The sequence below is a fragment of the Dipodomys ordii genome, unplaced genomic scaffold, assembly GCF_000151885.1.
Source record: "Dipodomys ordii isolate 6190 unplaced genomic scaffold, Dord_2.0 Scaffold3, whole genome shotgun sequence".
Taxonomy (NCBI): domain Eukaryota; kingdom Metazoa; phylum Chordata; class Mammalia; order Rodentia; family Heteromyidae; genus Dipodomys; species Dipodomys ordii.
In genome coordinates, this window is record NW_012267219.1 from 29,916,230 (window position 1) to 29,936,265 (window position 20,036).

General features: G+C 39.8%; 1 protein-coding gene across 2 annotated transcripts in view; it reads left to right on the plus strand.

Moving 5' to 3' along the window:
• The first annotated feature begins 19,698 nt into the window (after positions 1–19,698).
• Positions 19,699–20,036, plus strand: part of Nedd1 (neural precursor cell expressed, developmentally down-regulated 1) — a 55,997-nt gene continuing 55,659 nt past the window's right edge. For both annotated transcript variants that reach the window (XR_001175309.1, XM_013022820.1), the window contains exon 1: positions 19,699–19,775. The gene's annotated coding sequence lies outside the window, so the exon portion shown is untranslated. The remainder of the gene's footprint in view (positions 19,776–20,036) is intronic.

The following is a 20,036-nucleotide window of genomic DNA, read 5'->3' on the forward strand; positions in this document are numbered from 1 at the left end:
GAATTGCTTCTTATGGTGTATGTGAAGATAATTTTTATCAGATAATGAAATTGTTTTCAGTCTTTGGAATGAAAATGAATCCCTTGCTAATGCAGAGCGTGCTAATAAAGGGAGCGAGGGAGAATGTCGGAATTACACTTCACTTGTGGTAGGCAGAAACCAACCTAAATAGTCTAGGGGAAAAAAAAGAAAGATAATGAAGTAATCAAAATAATTGCTTAATAGGGAATGTGAAAGATCTGCAGTGTTAAATTATAAATGTACATTTTCAAGAAAAATGAGGTGACCTTAGGAACAGATTAGAAACCCAAACTCATGCCAGGTAGAAGCAATGCTTTTCATTAGCAAAGCTGAAGATTAATTAAATCTGGGGAAGCTCTTTGAATTCCACAAGTGCCAGTTACAGCAGCATACAATACAACTGGTATATTGGTATCCTAATTAATGATTAAAGTAGAGCTCTTTATTAAATGTGTTCCAGCACAGGTCACGTGACAGATATGAAATGAAGAAGACAAAAAATGCCTTATTTAAAACTAATGTTGAATTTAGCAGCCTCTGCTTTCAAAAGTGTGTGTGTGTGTGTGTGTGTGTGTGTGTGTGTGTGAGAGAGAGAGAGAGAGAGAGAGAGAGAGAACATTTGAACATTTAGTTGGGAAATACCTATGTTGTTCTATTCCCCCTTTGAGGTTGCCTAGAGACCCATCCCATGCGGTGGAGGTATGGTAACCCTCACCAGCTTCTCTAGTGAACAGGGAAGAGAGATGGAGGAAAATGGCTTTGCTTTTTTTTTTTTTGGTTGTTATCTTTGAATCTTTTGTTTCAGCTGAATGAGTTCAGAATCTGTAGCAGAGGAAGGAGAGTGATGCTGAAGCGACAAATCCTCTGACATTTCTTGGTGTTGCTCAAGGATGAAGCTTTTGAGAAAATGACCCAGTGTTGACTGCACATGGTACACAAAAGGTGGATGGAAGCCTCCTGCAGACTGTTTTACAGGCTGAGGTACAGGGCAGCTCATTTCTTGGAGAGATGATAGAAAAGGGAAAATAGAAGAAAGAGCCTGGAAGGGGGAACTGTGAGTAGCAGGAGGCAAGCATAGAGGCCTTCTGTGTGAAGCCAAGAAATGGCTACTGGGGCCCATTTGGGGTGAGTCAGGGAAGAGCCAGGGGAAGGAAGCTGATGTATAACTGAACCAATCATAGTCATAGCAGCTCAGAATCAAAGGTGCTATCAATACACTAAACAGCGTTCGAGTCCCTGAATCAACCTTCAAAGTCTAACCAGAGAGCAGGTGCCTGGAAAGATTCTGCTTTGGGATACCATTACAGCCACATTTGTTCTTCCTTGATGGTGTGACTCACCTCCTAGTACGTACTGAATCTCCTATTCCATGCTGCTTTTTCATTTTCACATGGCTGCTACAGTGCACGTGACCTTAGCCTTTCCATTTTGAATTGCCTATTCTGTGCAAACCATAGACAATGGAAACTTAGCTCTCAATTATATTTAAAAGATATCTGTGAATTCTAATGAACAGATGCCTCATCCTACTTTGTAAGGACATGACTTCAGAAGGTTCTGGGAGAAAAATTCTTGCATCCAATAGAAAGAACCACTTATGTAATTTTAAATTGTGTTTTATTAATGCAATAAAAAGTTACATTTTGGTGGTTAGAGTGGAAATTTGAACAGCAACTTTTTAAAAATGTTTCATTTTTTCTTATTATTCCTCTGTCTTTTGAATCCTCCATGAGGCTCGGTTTGTTTTTTAGTCTTTACTGCTCCCTGTGGACAAGCTCCATTGACTCTCCTTCTCAACTCAGGAGATATTTCACTCCTCTTCATTGTTTTCCAGACACTTTCAGTACATGAAGCATGTACATGGTTCATTTGGGGAGCTCAGATTCACTTCCAAGTATTTGGAGGGCCAATCCAGTCTAATTCAAAAGTTCGTTCTTATTTCCTCTTCAGAGAAGTCTCTCTATTACCCATTTGTTAATCAGACAGTTGTTTCTTTGAGGATTTGTTGTTGGGGGATTTAGTTTTTTGAGTTCTAAGTATATTTTAGATATGAGACACTTGTCCATTGTATGGCTAGTGATCTTCTCCCAATCTGTCGGCTTTCTGTTGATCTTGCTAGCTATGTCCTTTGCCTTGTAGAAGCTCTGCAGTTTCATGCAATCCCACTTGTCCAGAAATAAAAATGGCCAATAGACACATGAAGAAATGCTTGACCTCTCTAGCCATAAAAGAAATGAAAATCAAGACAACGCTGAGATTCCACCTCACCCCAGCTAGAATGATTACAATCAAGAAATCTAGTAACAACAGATGCTAGAGGGGATGTGGCCAAAAGGGAACCCTTCTGCACTGTTGGTGGGAATGTAAACTTGTTCAACCACTCTGAAGGGCAGTATGGAGGATCCTCAAAAGACTCCACATAGAGCTCCTTGCTGACCCAGCAATCCCACTTTTGGGAATTTACCCAATTGATCACAAACAAGGTCATACCAAAACTACCAGCATAACTATGTTTATCGCAGCATTGTTTACTATAGCTAAGATATGGAACCAACCCAGATGCCCCTCAGTAGATGAATGGATCAAGAAAATGTGATACACACACACACACACACACACACACACACACACACACACAATGGAATTCTATGACTCTGCCAGAAAGAATGACATTGCCTCTTTTGTTAGGAATTGGAAAGACTTGGAAAAAATTATATTAAGTGAAGTAAGCCAGGCCCAAAGAAACATAGGTCCCATGGTTTCCCTTGTTTGCAGTCTCCCAAAAGCAGAGGTCAAAGGCCATGTACATACAACCACATGAGATAATGTTAAGCAAAAATATATCCCAAGACAGGGACACAAGAGTTTTTTCCCTTGCTTGCTAGTGTTTTCAATGTATTTACAATGCACTATGTGATTCTTTTGTTTCTATTGTAGGCTCTTCCCCATGGTATAACCCCTGCTTTCACTGGATTTGATACCAGAGTTCTGCACCTTGTATACACATTTTTGTAATTTGGGGAGGGGATATTGCAGAATGCTTAAATGGGGATGAAAGCTGACCCATTGTGATGATGAGATGTACAGGACACTATATTGAAACCGAACATTACAGTGATGGGGGGTGAGTTGGGAAGGCAGGGAGGGAAGTAATGGTAGGGGGAAAATAAAGGAGGAGGTAACAATGTTCGCTATGAAATGTATTCATTACCCTACTCATGTAACTGTAACTCTTCTGTACAACTTTTTTACAAGAAAAAAAGAAAAAAAAAGTTCAACTTTCCATCCACTTCAAAGATCTTCCCCCTCTCCCCTCTCCAAAGAAGCCTAGACTTTGCAGTGAGGAAGAGGGCAAGGTCTTCTTTCTTGACTCTTCTAATTTCATCATGCTGCTTCTATGTGTTTCTCATCTCTTACATTCGTGAGGCCCAGGGAAAGATTTGGTGAGGTAAGGGTCAAAGCTTCATTGTTACGTGATACTTGCCTGCTCTCGGAGTGGCAGGTCTTCAAATGGGGATCTTTCAGATGCCCTCACCCTGGCCAGGCCATCTGTAGGTCAGTATACTTCACTCCCTCCCACACACTAACCAATAGGAAACCACAGCTAGGTGGGATGAGACAGATAGATTCCACTTCTCCATCTTCCCATCTGGAAACATGGTTCATCTAGATGGTTAGTTACTCTGAAAAGCCTGAACCACCAAATATCTGCTGAGAAAACTTAACATGTCTTTGAGGCTCATTGTGAAGCCATGGCCAGTGTGGTACCACATTTAGCATCCTTTCTCGCTTGGCTCAATTCCTCCCTCCCTGACTCCCTTGCCCTCAGATTATCCTCATCTGCCCCTCCACACAGAATCAGCACTGATTTCTTTGCCTTGGGCTCTGTTGTCTAGGAAACCTGGCCTATGACAACTTTTAAACTAATAACCAGATACAGAAGTAAGAAACATCCTGGTGGAGGTGGAGAACCGTATTCTAGATTTAAAGAATTATATTATTTGGAAACCTAAAGGCAAATTGGACTGTGGCTTTTTATATTAGTCTGCTCAGAGGAGTGTTATCATGCAACACCAAAAAGTAGATGGCTTATAAAATCTCACAGTTCTTTAAAGGCTGAGAGGTACAAGATGAAAGTGCAGGCAGACTCAGTATCTGGTAAAGGCTTGCTTCGGCTTCATTGAGGGCATCTTTTAGCAGTGTCTACTTGTGGTGGAAGGGGTTTACTAGCTCTCTGAGGTTTTGGTGGTAAGGGCACTACTTTCAGTAGTGAAGGCTCTAGCCTCAAGAGCACTGTTTCCTCCTTCCACCCCCATGAGGGTTCAGTGCATGCACTTTGGAAGGAAGTATGCTTTCAGCCCATTGAAGTAGATTTTTGAAGAAATAGATGAAGAATGGCTAGGTTTAGCTGGAGTGATAGTGTAGAGACTATGATAAAAGAAGCTACAGAGGTACACAAATTAGGGATGGGCTGGGTAGTATCTGGGAAGCTAGTGACGGGTATAAGTCACCGGAGTAACAAAGATTTGCAGGTTGAAAGTGGGCTGGGAATTTGGCAGTAATCTGTTAAATGTTTCTTCGGGTTGTGGTATTAGTGTCAATTTTTTATGATTGAATGCAAGTACCTTGCATATATTAGCCATACATCCTTTAATTAAATACTTCAAATGTCTTATTACCATGCCAAGCATAGAAAATCTAGTTGAAGTTACTGTGAGGGCCTCTGTAATCCCAGAACTCAGGAGAATCATGAGTTTGAAGCCAGCCTAAGATATATAGAGAGAGCCTGTCCCTAACAGAGAAAAAGAAGGTGACTGTGGGAAGGCTCAAGAAGCAGAATGAAAGGCTGAATTTAGTATGCTGAGTAAATATTATATACAGGAGGCCATGAGTTTGGGCAATGCTTTTGCACTGGACCTTAATTAAGGAGCTGACTCAATGCAGTAACCCATAGCACCATATGTAACTAAACTTCTTATGAGACCTTTCAAGAAACCAAGGAAAGAGGGGGGGAAAAAAGAGCAGTCTCACATTTCCCATACAGGACCGATCTGCTCAGTTCAGTAATGAAGTTCCTTCAGCTTTAACCCTTGTACGAAAAAGAAGTAAACTCATTTTATGTTAACCAAGCAGTCATTTTTCCATTGTTCTGGCTTCCTGTACTGGTCCATCCTGGAAAGCAACTTTAGATGACTATTCTGCTTTATCATTCTTGGTTTCTTCCTTTCCAGCCCTTTTCTGTCTAATATCAGGCCATACCACTCCCCTAATCTGAGCATTTATTTTATGGAATGAGATTTTTGCCTGATTCTGGAATAATTTTTTTGTTGTTGTTGTTGGTTGTGGGGCTTGAACTCTGGGGCCTGAGCGCTGTCTCTGAGCTCTTTAGTTCGAGGCATGATCTACCACTTGAGCCATAGTGCCACTTCCTTGAATAAAAATTTAACTAAGGTCTTTCAGCTAAATTGTTGTACAGTTTGTACTTGAGAGGTGCTGATGAAGATTTAAATGGAATTTATTGGGAGCCATTCGCTACCCATACCTATAGGGGTAGTGAAAGAAAAAATTTAAACTTGGCACTAGGCAAAATGGATCCTTGATGTTCTTTCAGTTTTCATGTTAGTGATGAGTGTTGTCTCACATGTTGAATGTGTGTGTATTAGTTTGATTTCTCCAGAGAAATAGAACACAGACAGACAGACAGACAGACAGACAGACAGAAAATTCAACTGATGAGAGCACTAAGAACAAAGATGCAGGAAGGAGCTGATGTCGTAGCTCAAGCCTACTCACATCTTCCCCGAGGACCGCAGTTTCTTTTAGTAAGGTGTTCAACTGATTAAATAAGGCTGACCTGTGTTCTGGAGAATAGTCTATTTTACTCAAAGTCTGTTGATTTAAATGCTAAATCTCACCTTAAAAAATACCTTTATGTAAGCCAGGCCCAAAGAACCATAGGTCCCATGGTTTCCCTTATTTGCAATAACTAGTATAAGTTTAGGACAAGCAGAAAAGTTCAAAAGCTATGTACATATGACCATATAAGATGATGTTAAGTGAAATGAACCCCAAGATAGGGACACAAGTGGTTTTTGCTTTCCTGCTATTGCTTTTAATGAATGTAAAAAGCACTATATGATTTTTTTGTTTCTCTTGTATGTTCTTCTCCCATGGTATAAGACCTGTTTTCACTGTATTTGATTCTGGTGCTCTGCATCTTGAATATAAAATTTTCTAATTTTCTAATACACATTTTTCTAATGCTGAAATAAGAATACAGGTTGACCTACTGTAACAATGAGATGTACAAGACACTAAATTTTACAACTTGGGTGGGGGGAGGAGCTGGGGAGGTGGGAGGGAAGGGATTGTAGGGGAAAAACAAAGGAGAGGGTGACAATGCTCAATAGGAAATGTACTCATTACCTTACTCATGTAACTGTAACCCCTCTGTACAGTATTTCTACAATAAAAACATATTAAAAATGAAAAATACCTTCATGGCCATGTCTACACTGCTGTTTGATCCAGTCTCCTGGTTTCAAGGCCTATATGACTAAGAATAGTCAACATAAGCATTGTGTGATTGATTCTCTAACAACCACTGCTTGATATTTCTCATCAAGCAGTCTCTTTACAAATAGAAGTTAGAAAAAAAATAGAAGTTAGATTTAAAAAAATACTGATATTAATACAAATAATGTAAACAATAATATGAGTATATTTTACCCTAAAAGGATATAAATGAGGAGAAAATATTCCAAAAGTTGCCATTTCTTTCTCTGTTGGATGCAACTAGTTTTGTTCCTTTAGAATGGTTCTTTTAAAAGATCTTAGCATCTTATAGCCTCCCTCTTTGAGTAAATTAATGAATTGAATAAAACCATTGATTCATATTAATTTTATGGGTTATAAATTTTTATGCTTGTCCTGGGGCTTGAACTCAGGGTCTGGACATTGTTCCTGAGCCTTGTTTTTCTCTTTTGCTCAAGGCTAGTGCTCTACCACTTGAGCCACAGCTCTACTTCTGGCTTTTATGGGTGTTTATGTGTCTGCCTGGATTACTTTTGAACCACAATCCTTAGAGCTCAGCCTTCTGCATAGCTAGGATTTCAAGAGTGAGCCACCAGCGGCTTAATTATAATTTTTAATTTTTGACAATTATACTTTGACAGGAAATAGAATGCAACGTAGAAAAGAATGACAATTGTTACTCAATGTTTGTTGTTTTATTGACTTTACTCATTCTATAAATGGGAGTCAAGATAATGTTCTATCTCATTGTCTTTATTGTCTTTGGTTGACATGACTGTTGGATTTAAGCTACATTCAAGAAGTTCTCCAAATATTTCTTCTGACCTGTCCACTCTGTTCTTTCCTTTGGGAACTTTTATTATACATGTTTTAGATCTTCCTCTTGAGTTCGTTCTGTTTTATAATCTTTCTCATATTATTTATCATTTTTCTCCTTTTTTCTTTTTAATGCTATCACATCTACTGTTTCGCTTATTCATAGAATTTTTAATTTCAGGAACTGGCACTGTGTCTCCAGTAGTAAAGTGCTCCCCTTGAGCCGAAGAGCTGAGGGACAGTGCCCAGGCCCAGAGATCAAGCCCCATGACTGACCAAAAAAATTAATTTCAAAGGCTACATTTTTAAATTTCCAGAATATCTATTTGCTTCTTATTAAATCTACTTGTACTTTTCTCAATGTCTTGTTTTTATGATTCTATTATTTCTTTTATGATGCCAATTATGTCACCATATTTGTTTTCTTTTCTCTGTTATAATCTTCTTTTATATGATTTTCTCAGGGTCCTGATCTGGATTATCTTTCTCTCTCTCTCTCTCTCTCTCTCTCTCTCTCTCTTTCTCTCTCTCTCCTTGTTTAAAGTTAGATTGTTATTTTGAATAAGGTTATATCAGAATTTTATCTATATAAATGTTGAATGGCTTAAGCCAGGGTAGATCTTTCCAGAAGGAGATTTTGAATTTGTTAGGAACCTCTCCATGGGAGCAATTATTTGGATAATTTCTCTGTTTGGGAGAAGCAGACTTTACAAGCAGTAAAGTATAGGACCATGGAAACAAATTCTCAAGGGAGACTTTAGCTAGCACCCCAGAATAATTAAATAAGATTGCTTCTTCTTAACCCATGTTAATGAATAGTCTTCAAGTCTACTATTTTATGGTGGTTAAAACCTATATTATTCTCTTATTTCTGCTTGATAAATTACTACACCCTAGCGTAAAACAACACAAATCTGAGGGAAGAAAGGAGAAAGAAGAATGTAAGGCCTAGGAAGCAGAAAAAGAAGGAGGAAGAGGCAGGAAGGAGGGAGGAAGGAGAAGAAGGTGTAGGAGGAGGAGGAAAGGAAGAAAGGAAGAAGGAAAGAAAGAAAGAAAGAGAGAGAGAGAGAAAAGAAAAAAGAAAAGAAAGGAGGGAGGGAGGGAGGAAGGAAGGAAAGAAGGAAGGAAGGAAGGAAGGAAGGAAGGAAGGAAGGAAGGAAAAAAGGAAGGAAGGAAGAAAGAAAGGAAGGAAGGAGGGAAGGAAATTTCTTTTCTCATAGTTTCTTGGGTTGAAGTTCAAAATGTATCCCATTGGGCTAAAATCACAGTCTAGTTCCTTCTGGAAGCTCAAGTGAGAGCATCCAAACCTTTATCTTTCCTAGCACTTTGACTCTGACCTGCTGTTTGACTGGTGGAATGGTGGTCAAGTCTTTTCAAGTCATACAACTCTTACTTCTTCTGCCTTTCCCTCTCACTTTCAAAAAGACCTTTGTCATGTCATTGGCACTGCATGGATAACCCAGGAAATCTCATTATGACCTGGTCAGTACATAAGGCAGCCTTTAAATTCCATCTGCAAACTTACTTGCACTTTGTCTTGCGAGGTAACATAGTTATAGATGCTAGAGATTAGAATGTGCATGTTCTTAGGGAGCAATTATTCTGTCTCCCACAGTCTTTTGGGAGCATCTGCTTTGTTTAAGAATTTCAGTTCTAATTTGCAGTTAACTCTCTGTAGTGCTAGGCCTCAAGGCATTGAAACCTATGCCCCTAAATTGATAAACCCAAAATTTTCATCCAGTGAAGCTGCTCTACTGGTTTATATGCTCTCTGCCTTGGATTTTTCTTTTCTTCATTTCATTGGGGATCTTTTATTCTTCTTTATAAGCTCAGCTGTAATTTGAGAGTGTACTTGTTATACTCATCCAGAATTTCTAAGAGTGCAAAAAGTTGGAATTGTTTAGCCAGCAATATAGCCAGAAAAACAAATCTCCAATATCATCATAATTGAAAAAACAGGCTACATGTGGATATACATGAAGCAAATATCTAAATACATAAAAGTTATATGTCAAGGGCTGGAAGTGGGGGCTTAAGTGGTTGAGCACAAGTCTACAAAGCTCAAGACTTTGAGTTCAAATCCCAATATTGATAAAAACAACAACAGTTACAAATCAAACTTATACACTCTTCTTTTCCCCACCAAAATAGATCATGTCCTCTTAATTTAAAAACACTTTCTGGGTCTGGGGGTGAAGAGGGGCCAGTCCTGGCTTATGTCGTAAAGTGCCTGCCTTGCTAGAACCAAGCCTTAAATTCAAATCTCAGTATCTCAAAAAGAAAATGACATGGAAAACCAGACTATAATGTAAGATTGCTAAATTCCTTGTCCTGCACAGAAACCAGCGGCATGAGGAAAGATGGCCTCCAGTTGTGGCTTGTCTCTCCTCTCTTCCTGTCATTTTATAATACCTGCCAGCACTGTGAAAGTCTCATGGATATGTATGTGGCCTTCCTGCTCTAAGGATTGTGTCCAAACCTGTCAGCCACTCATGGCCACTTCACAGGCCTAAGAGCTATGTACACATATAACAGGTAACTCAATTCTTTAGTTGTGTCATTTATTCATCCTTGGGCTAGCTCATTCATTCAGCATATATTTATGAAGTCAAATGCTAGATCTGTGTTAATTATGTGCGAGCTCCATTAGGGAGTACAAGATACATAAGACTTTGGTCCTATTAACCAAAATTTTAGAATCTTATAAAGAAGAAACAGAGTTTATAGACTTAATAGTTAGAAAAAATAACCACTTTGAATGAAGGAAAAGCAAACACATTTGTGTGTGCTTGACTGTGGGCACAAATGTCTGTTCTCCAGGTAGGAGGGAGGATGTTATGGGTTGGCTTTGTTTTTTTGAACTTACAAAATTGCATAAGTTTTTAGTGAATAAATGCTTAAGTGCATATGTGCTAAGCAAGTTTATTAAAACTGACTCTACCTCTAACAGAATTTTACTAGCATCCAAAAAGCTCTTGTCTAGTCTAAAGTTTGTCAAGGAGGAGAAAATAGACCAAACAACTTCTTAATGGTTGTATTTCAATAGTGCACTTAAAATATAGACTTTCCTGTCTCATGAGCCACCATTAAGCACCAGCCTTCCCAAATAGTTTCTCTGAGAAAGTCCCCCTCCCAGCAGCTGAAATCAGTGATGAAAGTCCACATGAACCAGAGCAGAAATTTCCAGCTGTCAAATTAACAACTCAGAGAACATTCCCTTTTTTTACCCTCCACAAAAGATGTGTCTAGACTCATGGAAATCAAAAGATAAAAAACAATCCATTAGGTCATCAGGTGAAGGATTATTTCCTCTGATATAGTTCCTGAGCTTTTCTCAAGTTTGAAATGAGTTCCACTGTTTTTATTCAAAATCCAGCTGTAGACATAATAATGCACCTCTCTTTGCTGGAGTAGAGAGCATGCATGGAAGCAGTTCTGTACTATGACCCCATAATGCTGCATCAAAGCTTGTGGCATACAATTAGAAATGAAGAGATATAGAGCATCTTTTGTTTCCTATTTAGAAAGTACAGGACAGCTATCTGACCTAGCTATCTGAACCTCTCTGGCTATAGACAAAGTATTCTCCATCAAGATACAGAAGTGCAGAGCTCAGGGCTTACATCTCCTTGAGTGTTAATAGCAATCAGTAGCTTCAAGAAATGCAAACAGTCACTTTTGGGGAAGGAATCTTCCTTTAATCTTTTGAAGAGCTTCATCTCAGTTCAAACAAAATCAGAGTAGGTCTGCAGTAGGCCCCTCCCCTCAAAAAAAGGCAAAAAGGAAGGAAGGGAAAGAGGGAGGGAGGGAGAGAGAAAGAAAAGGAGGAACGGAGGGAGGGAGGGAAGAAAGAAAGACAAACCCACCTTGGGTTGGGATCTCTTGGATCATGCATTTGATGTTGTTTTTCTATAGATTTTGAAAAGTGGAAGAAGCCAGCATCACAGCCTTTACATTAAAAATATCAATGATGCCTCTCTGGTGTCCTATGACTTTGTCCACCGAACCTATATTCAAGTAAGTAAAACTGGTAGCCCTCTTAGGCAGAAATCACGCTTGTTGGTTTTTCCTGCAAGCACAGTATCTACCACAGCTCTTTGAACCTCATAAATGGTTAATAAATATTTGGCACCTAAACAAATGGCTGTGTGGAATTTCATTCTTAAAGAGATGAGGGGCTATTGAAGCACATTTGAGAGAGGAGTTATGTGACTAGATTTATTTTGAAGGAGTCAGACCTGTCTGGCAATAGTAGGGAGCATATATTTGAAAGGGACAGACCCAGAGGCAAGATGATTCACTGGAAGACAACAGTAATGGCCCATAAGGAAATAAATTATCATTGGAGCCAGAGAAGGGCATGTGAAGGTGACAAGCAAGAACTGGTTTGAAGAATACTTAGGAAGAACACTTTATATGACCTAGGCTTTGCTGGAATGTGGAGGGAGAGAGAAGCTGGGTAATGAGGACCCTCACACTGATCTTGAGATTCTGCTTTCATCTTTTAGATTAGTGATGGGTCAACTGAATGAGATGCAGAACACAGGAAAATGCAGTAAGACCACATTTGTTGTTAAAAAAAAAAACCTGTTTATTCCAACCTTCTTGGGCTTGGACTGCCTGTGAAATCTCTGATTCAGAAATGGTTATTAAAGCCATAGGTTTTGATGTTTCTTCACAGGATGAAAAGCATAGGGCTGAAAATCTGAAGGGCTTAGGACAGAACTACCAAGACAATAGATATTTCAAGGTCTGGAAGAAAGAAGGTAAGGGGATCTAATCTAACAGAGGAAGCAGAATTATCCCCCCTTCATCTCCAAATATAACTCTGAGTGTTCCTTCTAGAATACCTGCCCTTCAAGCCAGCTCTTAGAGTCAGGAATCAAAGCACTCCTGCTGTGTAAGGGAGAAGCAAACTCAATCTGTTCAGTGTTCTTCAGAAGGAAATGTAGCATCCACAGACTCTAAGCTCTCCCAGTTCAGAGCTGTTGGCCCACTCTATCTACTTATTATACTAAACATGTAGACTTAAGGTATTAACCAAGATTTCCTGCACAGATAGGGTAAACACCTAGGAAATATATGTTTCTTTTGTCTCTGTGCTAATAGCTCAGGCATCCTAATGGAATCCTCCAGCGTCTCAGGGATCTCTACTCATCACTGCCATGTATGGCTCTAGAGATGTATGGTGAAGATATGACATATTCTAGAAATTAGTTACCTTCCCCCAATAAACCCCATAATATCAGTCCGTCCTTTCAAAATGGAAGGTTGCACACTGTATATTGTCCTAGCCTGTGTAGTTTGTGTAGACTGCCTGTAAATGTTATTGCTTTAGTAGAGACTCAAGCAAACTTTCCCAGTAACGCTATCCTTCACACGGAAATCTTCCCTCTGCATTCAGCCCCTTGATCCTTTGGCAGTTAAAACATTCTCTTTCATTTCTGTATCTGTGCTTTCCTAACCTCTTTGTCTACTTCAATCATCTCCTCTCACTTTCATGACGTTTGTTGATTGATTGCTTCTCAAGCTCTATGTCTGGCTTTCCAGTCCTTTGTCTAAATTTAAAACTCCAGAGCCATCCTTCAGAAAATGTGCAGTGTTCTATCAACTGCATTTCTTTCTAAAGTATCTTTTGTTTATTAGAACAAAAGTCTCTTAATTCTGACTCCTTATTTCCATTCCCATTGCCTCTGCCTCGGTCCAGACCCTCTTTATCTTGTCTGGAATATGTCAATTAGCCTTTAACTAAGCTGCACACTAGTAAGACTCCCTGCTGGCAATCCATTTTCCACTTTACTGCTAAATTTCTAAAAACAAATTCCCAAATGCAAAATCATGCATGCATGCATTCATTCCTTAAACAGTCCTTAGATCTGTCCTCTTTGTCAGATAGCCTGCTAGGAACTAGGGTCAGAGACTTTGTGTTCATGGGCTAGTACTGGGTTCCTGGAGCATGAAATCCAGTCAATGTGTAGACACATGATTTGCAGCCAATGAAGGTGGGAACAGAGTGGTGTGGCAGCACCCATCAGAGAGGAACATCTCTCAGAATCTGCTCATCTCATCCAGTTGGCGAGAACCAGTTAAGAGCTAGGGAAGATGTAAGTCAAGGCACCAGAAAAGTGAAAGGTTGGTCACTAGACAGTGTGCTGCATGATGTGCATTTGGTCAGTAAGGCTCTTTTGGCTGTCAAAGAAGATCTAAGAAAATCAGCATGAGGCAGCAATGCATGGCCTTGGGGCCCACACCAAGGAGTTTAGACTTCATCCCACAGGAACAGTTTTAAGAAGAGTAGTCATGTGATCAGATTTGCATGTTATCACATGTCTTGTTAGGATTTTTGGAGGCTGGTAGCAGGGATGGAAGCTTGGAAAAGTCAGTAAGAGGTGATAAGAGTGGTGGTGGAGATAGGACAGATTTGAGGGTTAACTCAGCAATACAATTGACTGGGTCTTGTGATTTGTCTAATTGGTTATTTGTGGGAAGGAGGGGGGAATTCATAAGTGAGTTGAAGCCTTGCATTGCTTTGGGGAGCTTTGGAAGGGGGATACTTTGGCAGAGAAAGATGGTAGCACTTGGGTAGGTGGGCCTGGACTCAGATTGCAGGTTTGGATTGGAGATATTCACTGTCTATTCATTTAATTATCAAACAAGTAGGTACTGAATGTCCACTGTATGGCATGGTGTGTTCTAAGGACCAGGAGACACAGTGGGAAGCAATTAGGACAAACTGCCTGTTCTTGTAATGCTTCCATTCCAGTTAAGACACTAAATCAACCAAACAAGTGATTCAATGAAGAATGCTAGGATGGTATGTGCTTTGAAGACAAGTAAAGTGAGGAGAGAGAGTTTGATGGAGTGTGGAGGTAATATCTGAGCACAAACCTCAGGTGCTAAAGGAAGCCACAGGGAAGTACAAGGGAAGCAGATGCAAAGCATTGCAATCACTGCAATGGGGCAGTGGTTTCCTGAGGAAGGGGAGAGGATAAAGATGTTCACATCACTAAGCCTCTTAATAAACAGTACTTGAAAACGTTCACTGAGGGCCCCACTGTCCATGTTTCCATTTTCTACATTCTTCTTGCCTGTGGTCAAATGTGGCCTGAAAAATAAGTTGTAAATTGTGCATTAGTCTGAGTAGCATGATAAAAATCTTGTTTTGCCCAATCTCATATTGGGAGATGAATCATGTCTTTGTCTAGTGTATTCACACCGCATAGGTTACCCACTCGTTAGTCACTTAGTAGCCGTATCAGTTGCCCAGATGGGCTGTTGCAGTATTGCAGTCTTTGGTGTTCAAGCAAACCTTATTTACTTAATAATAACCCCAAAATACAAGAATAGTGATGGTGGCAATTCAAATATGCCAAAGAGAAGACATCAGTAAAGTGCTGCTTTTAAGTATTAGCTCATGTCATCACAAGAAGGGTAAGGAAAGTGCATGAAGATACTTTGAGAGACAGAAAGGCTAAGATCATACTTAAATAACTGTTTTCATACTTATATAACTTTTAAAACAATATTTTGTTGTACTTGATCTGTTGATTATTAGTGTCATAAATCCTTTGGTGCCTAATGTATGAATTAACTTTTATTATAGGGATATATGCATAGGGGAATAAAACAAGACAAAGACATACAAGATTTAGTACTAGCCTTAGTTTCAAACATTCACTGGAAGGCTTGAAAAGTATCCTCTTCAGGTAAGAGAAGAGCCCTGTATTTCAATCTTTTTGTTTTAGATTTTAGAGGCTTTATTGGTGTGTATTAAATTGTACATAGTAAGTTTTATTATAACATTCCCATGCATGTATAAGATGTGCTTTGATCATATTCAGCCCCTCTATTTCTCCTTCTCATCCCTTTCCTTCTCTATTCCCTCCTCCTACTTTCCACCTCCCTAGGGGCCACTGTATTTCTTGAGCACAGGTCAAGTTGCTTCCATTTAAAGCTATCCTTAGACCCTTAGCCAGGAAAAGTTCCTTCCTCCATTAGGACTTCCCAGTGCCTGATAAACACCATGGCAATTTGTATCACAAGTTTTATTCTTTTGATAACTTTTCTGAACTAGAATGCTGTTCATCTTGATGACTACAGTAACCTGCATGGTTTTCAAGGAATTTGGTCTACAAATGTGTGTTGTCAAAACAAAAATGACAAATGTGCTTTTGGCAGGGGTGGTTAGTGGGTGGTGATGGTGAAGAGTGACGGACTACTTTTTTTAGGGTATATTTTAAAGCTCTGTAGTTGTATGTACTTTAGGTATCCATCCCCATCTCTATATGACCTATTTTTTCCAATTTTAGAGTTTACTTATTGACTTTTCACCACAGAAGATGAGGAATTAATTTTTTAGCACCTATTTCCACCTCAGTTACACACACACACACTTACACACACACAAACATGTGCATTTCTGACCTTCCTATCCACCCGATACAAAGATATTGTAATTCTGTTTAGTATTTCATGAGCACATGACTATGTAGCTATTATTTGTAGCAGAGTAGAAAGTGTGTGTGTGTGTGTGTGTGTGTGTGTGTGTGTGTGTGTGCATGCATGCATATGAATGTTCTTGACTATACATTCTCTGGAGTGTTTTAACTGCTGTTTAGATTGGTTTTACTTTAGCTTACTCTCATCTGTTATCCTGGATTTTTCCTACACCAACATTTTTACATTGTGGGGACTCGGTTTACTTCTCTCAGGCTAGAAGCCATCTTTTTTTTTTACTCCTTCATTTTAGTGCATTCTTTTTTTAAATTTGTTCTCTGAAACCTGAGTAATGATATGGATAGGTAATTCTAGGGTAGTACACATTTTGCTCAGAAATAGAGATTTATTGATCCACTGTATCAACATTCTCCTGTTACCCTTAACATGGAAGCCATTTGGATTATGGGAATAATAAACACTGTCACATTTTTTCCCACTGAGTTTTGAGAATATTTAAACTCTACTCTTCAAAGCCAGTGTTCTGAGATTTGACCATGTTATGGTTTAGTTTGTAATTCTTTAAAATATTAATTTGCTTTTCTTTTATAAGTGAAGGATGCCACTTTCTTCTCTAATGACCAAGAGCTCTTAGTTTCTAGAATCTTTCTTAATATGCAAAATGTATCAATAAAAAAGGAGGAGAATGCAGTCAGAATCCAATGTACATCTTATAAATTAAGAAGAGTGAGGGAAGCAGGAATGAATGGGTGAGAATATTGAAAGGGGTGACATTGATCAAGATATATGTATTCATAAGCTGCTTCATTAAATAGCAGCTCCTCTGTAAATCTTCTTAAAGATAATAATACAAAGAAAAAATAAACATAAAATACACTTCTCTATGAATTTTGACCAATATATATTGAAACCAACCTGAAATTCTATAACAATCAGTAACATTTCCATCACTACTAACTATTGCCCTGACTTCTCTCCCCACACCAAGCACCTGTTTCTACCACCTGGGCATAGTTTGTATTGAATCTAGATTGACATCAGATACAGTTTCCCAGAAAAGTGTTTTAAATTTTTTGGGAGATTACATTGATATGCAGATTAATCTGGAAAAAATGGACATTCTGACAATATTGAAACTTTGAATTAGTGAATATTAAACAGTTTCTGACTTATTCTTTGACATGTTTTATAGTTTTCAATGACTAGTTATCACACAGATTTTTGATCAAATTTAGAGGTTATTAAAATGGAATTGTCATTTTTATTTTCAATTGTTCATTGTTAATATATAAAACACTATTTTTTTAAAAAAAAGCTGGGCATGGTGGCAACACACTTATAATACCAATATCTGGGAGGTAGAGATTGTGATCGTTGAGGGTCAAGGCCATCCTTGGCAAAAGTTAGTGAGACTCCTATCTCAAAGAACAAGCTGGGCATGGTGTCAAACATTTGTAATCTCAGTGATATGTCAGACATGTTAGGAGAAAGGTTGTCTGAAGTGAAACCCTATCAGAAAAACAACTTAAGCCAAAAAGGAGCATAGATCAAATAGTAGAGCATCTGCAGGGCTCTATGTCCAAACCCAAGTATTGTCAAGACAATAAAAAGAAATACTGCTGGGCCCTGGTGGCTCATGCCTGTAATCCTAGGTGCTCAGGAGGCTGAGATCTGAAGATTGTGGTTCAAAGTGAGCCGGGGCAGGAAAGTCCATGAGGCTCTTTTTTTTTTTTAATTGTGAAAATACTGTACAGAGGGGTTACAATTACATGGGCAAAATAATGAGTACATTTCTTATCAAGCATTGTAGCCTCCTCCTTTGTTTCCCCTTCTCATCCCTTCCCATCCTCCCCCCTCCCTTCCCCCCCCAAAGTTGTAAAGTTCGTTTTGGACATAAAGACTTGTACATCTCATTGTTGCAATGGGTCCACCTGTATCCCTAGTTAAACGATTTGTTTTTCCCCTTCCCCTCCACAAATTATACCTACATCAAATACAGTGAAAGCAGGGGTTATACTGTGGGGGAGGGACATAGAAAGCAACAAAGAAATCATCTTATACATGTGTTAGAAACAATCGCAGGAAAGGAAAAAAAAACACTTGAATACATATCTTAGGGTCAGAAAACCGGAAGTGGTGCTGTGGCTCAAGTGGTAGAGTGCTAGCCTTGAGCTGAATAACTGAGGGAAGTGCCCAGGCCCAGAGTTCAAGCCCCATGACAAAAAAAAAAAAAGAAATACTATTCTAATTTTATATATTGATTTAATACAAGTTTTGCCAAATTTACTTATTTAATTTACTTATTATTATAAAAGCTCTATTTTTCTGGATTCCCTTTGATTTTCTACTGCACAATATTATCTGTAAATAAAAAGAGTTACATTTCTTTCTTTTTCTTTATCTCCCTTCCTTCCTATTTTCCTTCCTTATTAAGTTTCTTTTGGCTATTGTTGAAGTTTCCAACAATGGTTATTACATCCCCTTTCCTACCCTTAGTTCTGATGATTTCCCTTACATACTTAGAAACTCTTTGATGTTCACATATACATTTATAATTAGCACAACTGGCATTTCTTGTAGCTTTTGGTCTCGTTCGAGAGTAATGAAACATTCCCCACTTCCCAGAAATAGTCCTTTCTTGATGCCTTCATTTTTTCTTATAGACTATTCTCAACTTTCTTGCTGGTTTCAATTTTCAGAGATTCACTTGTCTTTCCTCTTTTTAAGCTTTCTTTTCCTCATTTGCCCCAATTCTTCCTACTTCCATTTCCTTACTCTTGCTGTGCCCAAATTTGTATCCCATCAATTTACCCTCAAGAACTGCCTACTATACAATGAAGGCAGCTGCTGCCCATAATATTTACCCTGTTGCTGCTCCCATTATACTCTAGAACTTGATTAGAACTTGAATTTCTCCTTGAAAAAATATGGATTTATTAAGTTTCCAGTTACTGACCCACGGCACAAATAATGGGATTTGCCTATAGCTCAGAAACACGTCTAGTGTGTACTTGAGTTGAAGGATTAACACTTAGCACAAGAAATGATGGCTTATCAGTATTCTCTGCAAAATATTGTCTGTTCCACTACAGAACGGCCCTATAGCAAGGGACTTTTGACAAGAATTCAGCAACCTGCCTTTCCACACTGAGAAGCATTCCCTTTAAAAGAATTCCCAAGCAGATGGAGTTTGATGTTCCTGACCTTACAGCACTCTCTGAAAGATCACAGGTTTGAAGTTGGTTACCACAGATGCTTAGTATTTGGGTGACTTAGCATGTGGGTGTTGCCTGATTTATAGTTGTCAGGTTGTATGATCTACTTTCCACAGCTGCTGCTTTTGGGGAACCCTTTCCTAAACCCACATCTACGGTAATTTGCCTGATGGTGGGCTTTCATACATCTTGTACTTTTCTTTTGATTTTTTTCTTTTTTAGACAAGGTGTTGCTATTTAGGCTAGACTGAGCTCGAACTGGCAGTCCTGCTCCACTTTTCTGTTCTTTTTCATTTATGTTATGATTTGTTAACATTAACTTCTTAAGCTCCACCAGGCCAAGGACTAAGAACATTCACTCTACTCTGGTCCCGCTAGGCTAAAAGTGTACACTCAAGAGTCTAACCTAGTGCTTGGCACACAATAGACACCAAACACATGAATGCCGGGGCAGAAGGCAGAGCTGACCGGGTGGAGGGAACCCACAGATGCTAAGTCTCTGCCCTGGAGCTGGGATAACTTCCCTTACAGATGCTCAGCCCCGCCCCCGCCAGAGTGACAGCTCGCGGTTCCGCCTAGCCCGCCCTGGCTGCCGCCTGGGGCCAAAGCCTCGCCCGTGACGTCACCGGGGGCGGTACTTCCGGCCGCCGAAGTTTAACAGTTCAGGCGGGAGCCGGAAGCCCAGCGCGGGACCAGTTGCGCCGTGGCCCCCTGTTGTGCCGCGGCGGAGAGGTGAGGTTCCGGGGTCAGTCGGCCCCCGCCGCTCGCTTCCTAGCCCTCTCTTGAATCCCAGTCACCCTCCCGGGTTCTTCACGGGGCAGGCCGGGGCGAGGGGGCTCCGCGCTCCGGGCGGTTGCTGGGCAGGGCGCGGAAGTCTCTCCGGGTCCGCGGGCCTGTGGAGCCGGCCTCGTCCCGGCCGGAGGAACGGCCAGTCAGGCCGGGTTGGCGGGCGGGGTGTGTGTGTGCGCGCGCGTGTGCGCGTGCGCGCGCGCG